Source organism: Eurosta solidaginis, chromosome 4 (assembly GCF_040869045.1).
Source record: "Eurosta solidaginis isolate ZX-2024a chromosome 4, ASM4086904v1, whole genome shotgun sequence".
NCBI lineage: Eukaryota > Metazoa > Arthropoda > Insecta > Diptera > Tephritidae > Eurosta > Eurosta solidaginis.
Window position 1 is genome coordinate 64,145,614 of NC_090322.1, and position 11,071 is coordinate 64,156,684.

Here is an 11,071-nt window from a genome sequence, read left to right on the forward strand (position 1 = left end):
CAGGGCTGACTCTAGAATTTGTTTGTACGATATGGGTATCAAATGAAAGGTGTTACTGAGCATTTTAAGAGGGAGCGAGCCTTAGGTCTATCGATGGACGCCTTTTCGAGATATCGCCATTAAGGTGGGCCAGGGGTGACTCTAGAATGTGTTTGTACGATATGGGTATCAAATGAAAGGTGGTAATGAGTATATTAAAAGGGAATGGCTTTAGTTCTATAGGTGAACGCCTTTTCGAGAAATCGACATAAAGGTGGACCAGGGGTGACTCTAGAATATGTTTGTACGATATGGGTATCAAATGAAAGGTGTTAATAAGTATTTTCAAAGGGAGTGATCCTTAGTTCCATAGGTGGACGCCGTTTCGAGATGTCGCCATAAAGGTGGACCAGGGGTGACTCTAGAATGTGTTTGTACGATATGGGAATCAAATAAAAGGTGTTACTGAGCATTTTAAGAGCAAGTGGGCATTAGGTCTATAGGTGGACGCCTTTTCGAGATGCCGCCATTAGGGTGGGCCAGGGGTGACTCTAGAATGTTTGTACGATATGGGTATCAAACGAAAGGTGTTAATGAGTATTTTCAAAGGGAGTGATCCTTAATTCCATAGGTGGTCGCCGTTTCGAGATGTCGCCATAAAGGTGGACCAGGGGTGACTCTAGAATGTGTTTGTACGATATGGGAATCAAATGAAAGGTGTTACTGAGCATTTTAAGAGCAAGTGGGCATTAGGTCTATAGGTGGACGCCTTTTCGAAATATCGCCATTAGGGTGGACCAGGGGTGACTCTAGAATGTGTTTGTACGATATGGGTATCAAATGAAAGGTGGTAATGAGTATTTTAAAAGGCAGTAATCCTTAGTTCTATAGGTGGAAGCCTTTTCGATATATCGCCATAAAGGTGGGCCAGGGGTGACTCTAGAATGTTTGTACGATATGGGTATGAAACGAAAGGTGTTACTGAGCATTTTAAGAGGGAGTGGGCATTAGGTTTATAGGTGGACGCCTTTTCGAGATATCGCCATTAGGGTGGGCCAGGGGTGACTCTAGAATGTTTGTACGATATGGGTATCAAACGAAAGGTATTACTGAGCATTTTAAGAGGGAGTGGGCATTAGGTCTATAGGTGGACGCCTTTTCGAGATATCGCCATTAGGGTGGGCAGGGGTGACTCTAGAATGTGTTTGTACGATATGGGTATCAAATGAAAGGTGGTAATGAGTATTTTAAAAGGGAGTAATCCTTAGTCCTATAGGTGGACGCCTTTTCGAGATATCGCCATAAAGGTGGACCAAGGGTGACTCTAGAATGTTTGTACGATATGGGTATCAAACGAAAGGTGTTACTGAGCATTTTAAGAGGGAGTGGGCATTAGGTCTATAGGTGGACGCCTTTTCGAGATATCGCCATTAGGGTGGGCCAGGGTGACTCTAGAATGTGTTTGTACGATATGGGTATCAAATGAAAGGTGGTAATGAGTATTTTAAAAGGGAGTAATCCTTAGTTCTATAGGTGGACGCCTTTCGAGATATCGCCATAAAGGTGGACCAAGGGTGACTCTAGAATGTTTGTACGATATGGGTATCAAACGAAAGGTGTTACTGAGCATTTTAAGAGAGAGTGGGCATTAGGTCTATAGGTGGACACCTTTTCGAGATATCGCCATTAAGGTGGGCCGGGGGTGACTCTAGAATGTTTGTACGATATTGGTATCAAACGAAAGGTGTTACTGAGCATTTTACGAGGGAGTGGGCATTCGGTCTATAGGTGAACGCCTTTTCGAGATATCGCCATTAGGGTGGGCCAGGGGTGACTCTAGAATGTTTGTACGATATGGGTATCAAACGAAAGGTGTTACTGAGCATTTTAGGAGGGAGTTGGCATTAGGTCTATAGGTGGACGCCTTTTCGAGATATCGCCATTAGGGTGGGCCGGGGTGACTCTAGAATGTGTTTGTACGATATGGGTATCAAATGAAAGGTGGTAATGAGTATTTTAAAAGGGAGTAATCCTTAGTTCTATAGGTGGACGCCTTTCGAGATATCGCCATAAAGGTGGACCAAGGGTGACTCTAGAATGTTTGTACGATATGGGTATCAAACGAAAGGTGTTACTGAGCATTTTAAGAGGGAGTTGGCATTAGGTCTATAGGTGGACGCCTTTTTGAGATATCGCCATTAGGGTGGGCAGGGGTGACTCTAGAATGTGTTTGTACGATATGGGTATCAAATGAAAGGTGGTAATGAGTATTTTAAAAGGGAGTAATCCTTAGTCCTATAGGTGGACGCCTTTTCGAGATATCGCCATAAAGGTGGACCAAGGGTGACTCTAGAATGTTTGTACGATATGGGTAAATAACGAAAGGTGTTATAAAAAAAATAAATGTAAGGCGCGATAACCTCCGAAGAGATCTAAGGCCGAGCTTCTCTTCCAATTTGCGTCGTGCTCCTCTTGATTTTTCCCTACAAATTGGCCGGACGGGACTTACATGTTTTATGCCGACTCCGAACGGCATCTGCAAGGCAGATGAGTTTTCACTGAGAGCTTTTCATGGCAGAAATACAATCGGAGCGCTTGCCAGACACTGCCGAGGGCGACCCCGCTTAGAAAAATTTTCTTCTAATTGAAAAATCTTATTTCTAAAATTTTGATGTTGCTTTGCCCGGGAGTTGAACCCAGGGCATACGGTGTGATAGGCGGAGCACGCTACCATCACACCACAGTGACCGCTAAAGGTGTTACTGAGCATTTTAAGAGGGAGTGGGCATTAGGTCTATAGGTGGACGCCTTTTCGAGATATCGCCATTAGGGTGGGCCAGGGGTGACTCTAGAATGTGTTTGTACGATATGGATATCAAATTAAGGGTATTAATGAGGGTTTTAAAAGCGAGTGGCCCTTAGATGTATATGTGAAGGCGTTTTCGCGATATCGACCAAAATGTGGACCAGGTGATCCAGAAAATGATCTGTCGGGTACTGCTAATTTATTTGTATATGCAATACCACTAACAGTATTCCTGCCAAGATTCCAAACGCTGTTGATTTCGCCTTGTAGAACTTTTTCATTTTCTTCTACTTAATATGGTAGGTGTCACACCCATTTTACAAAGTTTTTTCCAAAGTTATATTTTGCGTCAATAAACCAATCCAATTACCATGTTTCATCCCTTTTTTCGTATTTGGTATAGAATTATGGCATTTTTTTCATTTTTCGTAATTTTCGATATCGATAAAGTTGGCGTGGTTATGGTCGGATTTCGGCCATTTTTTATACCAAGATAAAGTGAGTGCAGATAAGTACGTGGACTAAGTTTAGTAAAGATATATCGGTTTGTGCTCAAGTTATTGTGTTAACGGCCGAGCGGAAGGCCAGACGGTGGGCTGTGTATAAAAACTGGGCGTGGCTTCCACCGATTTCGCCCATTTTCACAGAAAACAATTACCGTCATAGAATCTATGCCCCTACCAAATTTAAGAAGAATTGGTAAATTTTTGTTCGACTTATGGCATTAAAAGTATTCTAGACAAACTAAATGAAAGTGGGCGGTGCCACGCCCATTGTCCAAAATCTTACTAATTTTCTATTCTGCGTCATAACGTCAACCCATCTACCAAGTTTCATTGCTTTATCAGCCTTTGGCAATGAATTATCGCATTTTTTCGGTTTTTCGAAATTTTCGATATCGAAAAAATGGGCGTGGTTATAGTCCGATATCGTTCATTTTAAATAGCGATCTGAGATGAGTGCCCAGGAATCTACATACCAAATTTCATCAAGATATCTCAAAATTTACTCAAGTTATCGTGTTAACGGGCAGACGGACGGACGGACGGACGGACATGGCTCAATCAAATTTTTTTTCGATACTGATGATTTTGATATATGGAAGTCTATATCTATCTCGATTCCTTTATACCTGTACAACCAACCGTTATCCAATCAAAGTAAATATACTCTGTGAGCTCTGCTCAACTGAGTATAAAAATGTTATCATATGTACAGTATAGCGAGAATTTTTGTAACCAAATGTTTACCTGCATAGACCTTTACAACTTATGGCAATTAGATCGGTAATAAAAGATTTCATCATCACCATCATTAATTTGCACCTAACCGCCTAAGCGATTTCAGCCGTTTCTTGCCAAGTCATGTCAGCTATCCCTGTTTCGCGATAGCTGACGCCAATTGAGAGCACCAAGGGAGTTCAAGTCTTTCTCCACCATTCCTCGGCTTCCAAACTGCAGTGTAGTTTGAAATACTTTCTTGGCCGGAGCGTCTTCGTCCATTCGCATAACATTACCTAGCCAGGGAAACCTAATGGGTTTTTATTCGCTTCACTATCGTCATATCTGCGTAAAGCATATACAGCTCATCATTTTACCTTTTTTCGATACTCGCCGCCGGCATCACGGACAGGATCATAAATCTTCCAGAGAACTTTTCTCTCGAACGCTCCAAGAGCCATCTCATCTTCGCTCGACAACGGCCATGATTCCAAGCCATACATCACGACAAGTATGATGAGTGACTTGTAGAGCGTGAATTTTGTTCGTCGTGAGAGACCTTTACTTTTTCAGTTACCTACTCAGTCCAAAGTAGCACTTGTTGGCAAGAGTTATTATCCGTTTGATTTCTTATGAAATGTCTAAGTTCAGATTATTACTGTAGCTGTTATTGTTGCCACTAAAATACATCTCGAAGCCTTCTTTGCTTAATATGCATAACGTACGTTCGAGTACTAGCACTTCCAGGTATTAGCCTGACTAATTTGGGCACAACTTGATTTGACGGGCGGAATAGTAGGAGATCTATATTGCGCATGATTGCTTCCTTATGTAAAAAATATGGGGTTGCCAGAACCTTATATGCATACATTCATATTCATAACGATACTAGATGAAATTTTCTCCCTGAGAGATCGGATCCTAGGTCTAAGGAAATTTTTAAACTATTTCTTAATTGGCACGACAGTCGCTTCTTCCTTGAACTAACCTCTAAGTTTACTAATGAGTTTATTAAATGTCATTTTATTCAAGTTTTATACCTGGTTTCAGCTGGGCGGAAGTTTTCCACACTTTTACTTGGAGACATTTTGTCTATTGTGAATACTCTCGGTGAGTGGCTGGTGCGCGAACATTCGCCAACCAAATTCTTCCTAGTTAGTCTTCGACAAACCATTTAATTTCGCTAATGAGCCTAAGAAGACACAAAAGAACCCCATTTCCTACCGTGAAATCTGAATCGCCTTGTTTTCAGTACTCCTTATCAGCAAAGGAAGTGATGATTCGACACCTCCCCATTCTGACAACTTCTACAAAGGAAGTATACCAACAATACGCCAATTTCGAAGCATCGTTGCAATAGTACAATGTTTGATTTAAGGAGGAAGCTTGTTCTTTTCTTAACCAAACTTGGCCGTATGTACTTTGAGAGCCCACAATTAACCCGGTCGACCTTCATAAAACCCAGTGGTAGTCTTACGGAGCTTTCGGCTTCGTTTTTACCCATTTCCGTTCATTCAATATTGTTATGTCCTGAAAGCCAGCAGCGGGAGACATGGAGTTGGCCGTGTCCGAAAAGCTCTCGGTTGGAATGCGGAAAACTTCGGTTAAAAACCTGCTGTGCCTAATTTATTTTTGTAGCAGAAGAAAAGAGTAAAATACTAGAGTAAACTACTTCATTAGTTTTGCAATCATGCTGTTGCATATGTTATGCACAGTACTGTATGTGCCTATCTCTATTCTAATTGAAATATAATTCAACGTTCTTTGACTTTCGTGAACAAGTTATAACCAATACTTAAAGTCCTCAAAGGTTTTTAAAAGTCTTAAACTCTAGTACAGCGATTAATAATCGCCTTTGAAGTCAGCCGACCAGAAAACTCCCTGGACAAAGTTGGAAAAGCTGGCAGAATATTTACCTGAACTAAAATAAAATAAATATTATGACATAAGAAAGAATAAACTGAATAAATTTGTATGATTGGTGGATAACGACAAAGTAAATAAAATTAAAGAAAAACAAGTAAGGAAGGTTAAGTTCGGGTGTAATCGAACATTGCATACTCAGTTGAGAGCTATGGTGACAACATAAGGGAAAATAACCATGTAGGAAAATGAACCGAGGGAAACCCTGGAATGTGCTTGTATGACATGTGTATCAAATGAAAGGCATTAAAGAGTATTTTATGAGGGAGTGGGCCATAGTTCTATAGGTGGACGCCATTTAGGGATATAGCCATAAAGGTGGATCAGGGTTGACTCTAGAATGCGTTTGTACGATATGGGTATCAAATGAAAGGTATTAATGAGTATTTTAAAAGGGCATGGACCTAAGTTCTATAGATGGACGCCTTTTCGAGATATCGCCGTAAAGATGGACCAGGGGTGACTCTAGAATGCGTTTGTACGATATGGGTATCAAATGAAAGGTGTTAATGTGCATTTTAAAAGGGAGTAATCCTTAGTTCCATAGGTGGACGCAGGGGGACCAGGGGTGACCCTAGAATTTGTTTGCACAATATGGGCATCAAACGAAAGGTGTTAATGAGTATTTTAAAAGGGAGTGGGCCTTAGTTCTATAGGTGGACGCCGTTTCGAGATATCGCCATAAAGGTGGGCCAGGGGTGACTCTAGAATTCGTTTGTGCAATATGGGTATCAAACGAAAGGAGTTAATGAGTATTTTAAGAGGGAGTGGGCCTTAGTTCTATAGGTGGACGCATTTTCGAGGTATCGCAATAAAGGTGGACCAGGGGTGACTCTAGACTTTGTTTGTACGATATGGGTATCAAATGAAAGGTGTTAATGAGTATTTTTAAAAGGGAGTGGGCCTTCGTTTTATAGGTGTTCGCCTTTTCGAGATATCGCCATAAAGGTGGACCAGGGGTGACTTTAGAATTTGTTTGTATGATATGGGTATCAAATGAAAGGTGTTAATGATTATTTTAAAAGGGCGTGGGGCTTAGTTCAATAGGTGGACCCCTTTTCGAGATATCGCCATAAAGGTGGACCAGGGGTGATTCTAGAATTCGTTTGTGCAATATGGGTATCAAACGAAAGGAGTTAATGAGTATTTTAAGAGGGAGTGGGCCTTAGTTCTATAGGTGGACGCCTTCTCGAGATATCGCCATAAAGATGGACCAGGTGTGACCCTAGAATGCGTTTGTACGATATGGGTATCAAATGAAAGGTGTTAATGAGTATTTTAAAAGGGAGTAATCCTTAGTTCCATAGGTGGACGCCGTTTCGAGATATCGCCATAAAGGTGGGCCAGGGGTGACTCTAGAATTCGTTTGTGCAATATGGGTATCAAACGAAAGGAGTTAATGAGTATTTTAAGAGGGAGTGGGCCTTTCTGGACCAGGGGTGACTCTAGACTTTGTTTGTACGATATGGGTATCAAATGAAAGGTGTTAATGAGTATTTTTAAAAGGGAGTGGGCCTTCGTCTATAGGTGTTCGCCTTTTCGAAATATCGCAATAAGGGGGACCAGGGGTGACTTTAGAATGAGTTTGTACGATATGGGTATCAAATTAAAGGTATTAATGAGAGTTTTAAAAGGGAGTGGTGGTAGTTGTGGTAATGTGGACCAGGGTGACCCAGAACATCATCTGTTGGATACCGCTAATTTATTTATATATGTAATACCTGCCAAGATTTTAAGGGTTTTTTATTTCGCCCTGCAGAACTTTTTCATTTTCTTCTACTTAATATGGTAGGTGTCACAACCATTTTATAAAGTTTTTTCTAAAGTTATATTTCGCGTCAATAAAACAATCCAATTACCTTACCATGTTTCATCCCTTTTTTCGTATTTGGTATAGAATTATGGCATTTTTTTCATTTTTCGCAATTTTCGATATCGAAAAAGTGGGCGTGGTCATAGTCGGATTTCATTCATTTTCCATACCAAGATAAAGTGGGTTCAGATAAGTACGTGAACTGAGTTTAGTAAAGATATATCGATTTTTGCTCAAGTTATAGTGTTAGCGGCCATGCGGAAGGACAGACGGACGACCGTGTATAAAAACTGGGCGTGGCATCAACCGATATCGTCCATTTTCACAGAAAACAGTTAACGCCATAAAATCTATGCCCCTACCAAATTTCAAAAGGATTGGTTAATTTTTGTTCGACTTATGGCGTTAAAAGTATCCTAGACAAATTAAATGAAAAAGGGCGGAGCCACGCCCATTTTTAAATTTTCTTTTATTTTTATATTTTGTTGGACCATATCATTACTGGAGTTGAATCTTGACATAATTTACTTATATACTGAAAAGATATTAAACTTTATGTTAAAATTTTACTTTAAAAAAAAATTTTTTTTAAAAGTGGGCGTGGTCCTTCTCCGATTTTGCTAATTTTTATTAAGCGTACATATAGTAATAAGAGTAACGTTCCTGCCAAATTTCATCATGATATGTTCAACGACTGCCAAATTACAGCTTGCAAAAGTTTTAAATTACCTTCTTTTAAAAGTGGGCGGTGCCACGCCCATTGTCAAAAATTTTACTAATTTTCTATTTTGCGTCATAAGTTCAACTCATCTACCAAGTTTCGTTGCTTTATCGGTCTTTTGTCATGAATTATCGCACTTTTTCGGTTTTTCGAAATTTTCGATATCGAAAAAGTGGGCGTGGTTATAGTCCGATATCGTTCATTTTAAATAGCGATCTGAGATGAGTGCTCAGGAACCTACATACCAAATTTCATCAAGATACCTCAAAATTTACTCAAGTTATCGTGTTAACGGGCGGGCGGACGGACGGACGGACATGGCTCAATCAAATTTTTTTTCGATCCTGATTATTTTGATATATGGAAGTCTATATCTATCTCGATTCCTTTATATATGTACAACCAACCGCTATCCAATCAAACTTAATATACTCTGTGAGCTCTGCTCAACTGAGTATAAAAACTTTTTTATAAATAAGCTTTTATTATTGGTTGATAAAATGAACTAAAAAGTAAAAAATAAATTGACTATAAAACAATATAATACTTTATAAGTTCATAGTAACCTTTAACGATAATTAGGCTTCTTCGTCTGCGACAAAAAAAAATCCATATTGTACATAATTATATATTTTTAACATTAAAACTTTACACCAAAATTTTTAACTCTTACAGTTTATATCACAGTGCTAATTGTTCTAATAAAAGCGTGTTAAATTTTGATGGTATAATTAAGAACATTTAGTAGCTCCTTTTCTTGTTATCACAATGTAACACGCTTTTAATAGAACAATTAGGGCTGTGATATAAACTGTAAGATTTAGTAATTTAGGTGTAAAGTTTTAATGATAAAAATATATAATTATGTACAATATGGATTTTTTTTTTTGTCGCATACGAAGAAGACTAATTATCGTTAAAGGTTACAGTGAACTTATAAAGTGTTATTATTCTTTACAGTCAATTTATTTTTTACTTTTTAGTTAATTTTATCAACCAATAATAAAAGCTTATTTTTAAAAATGTTTTTTTTTATTCTATTTTTTAATTTTCAGTTAATTTTATTAACCAATAATAAAAGCGTATTTTAAAAAAATTTTTTTTTTCAATAATTTTATTTTGTTCATTTTGTTCCCATGAGTATATGACAAAAGTGGTCCATCCCCCCAAGAGGTCCATTGTAGGTGGATACGGGCTTCAGTACAACAGGGTTCGCCCTAGTACCCTGAGGTGCGCAACGTTAGCGATATGAAAGGTTTATACACCCTCATATCATTCAGCCCTCGGAACGTGTTGACCTTGGCATTGGGTCATAAATACTAATAATAAATCAGAAAAAATCCACATTCATAACCAATAAATTTTCTCTGTGGCAGAGATCGGTATCAGGTAACTTTTTTGATACTCTGATATATCCGCAGCAATTTGAGAATGAGTACGTATAAAGCAACCAAGCGCAGCTACCCTGATCTATTCGTTTACATACAAAAATTGATGTGTAAGTATAAGCTATGATGCATATGGATATAAGCGACAACGGTCTCTCACGAACTATTCTCGTGTTTGGTCTGCTTTCGTATAAAATTTTAATTGAAATACGAGGCAAAAGTTTGCTTCGATGGGTGAATTTCAAAGCGCAACTGCTAGCTCAGCTAATCACTTATCAGCTGAGTGAACGAAACTGTGCTTTTGAAACAATACGTTGAGCCAACTGTCAACAACCAATCGATAAAAACGTTGAGTGAATGGAGCGGACAATTTTTATGCTCACTAATTTGTCTTAAAGTTGCAACTGTACGTTCCAAGAAGTTATCACTAATCAACTTTGCCAGCAGTTGTGCTTTTGGAATGCGCCCCATTCTTTGTTCAACTCATTCAAATGAATGAATGTGCATACATATGTTCACGTCTTCTTGCAACAATAAAACGTTAAATACATACATGCATACATATGATACAGATTTTCTAGAAAAAATATCGTATGTCTTTGCCAAAAGTGGCTTCACTACGGATGTCAGCATCTTCGGTTGTCAGATCTTTCGCGTTCAACGCTAACGCGGTGTCGGGATGAAAAAGCTTCTCAACCAAATTACTGATACGAATCGCTACGTTTAAATAACCCTAACTGAGTATGAGTACACCATTTTTTATAGCATGATCCGAATATATTGGGGCATATTCATAATCGAAATAAAATGTGGCTAAGTTAGTTGAAGCATTTTTGACAGAGAGCACATATAAAATTGTGTAAACTGTGTTAAGTAACTTAAAATCATATTTTATTGTGACTTTGCCTATGTCGCGTCCAGTTTACAACTACTGATTGCAGATCTCTGCAAAATCAAGTCCGCAGAAAAGCATGCAACATTTAGCGGTAACAGCTTAACTTCTACGTTCGTTGCACAAACAAAGCGAAGTTACCTGCGTTCTTGAGCCGCTGTAGGTTATTCACCATCCTCTAAACAAAGAACATGGAAGTAAGCGTGAGATTCACCACGTGGTAAGAAAATTTTCTCATATAAAATGGCATGGTGAATCCCATACCCGCGTAGTAATAGCATGGAATTGCTACAGCGGTTCGTGTCCGTGATTCTCGCAGTTCGTTAATA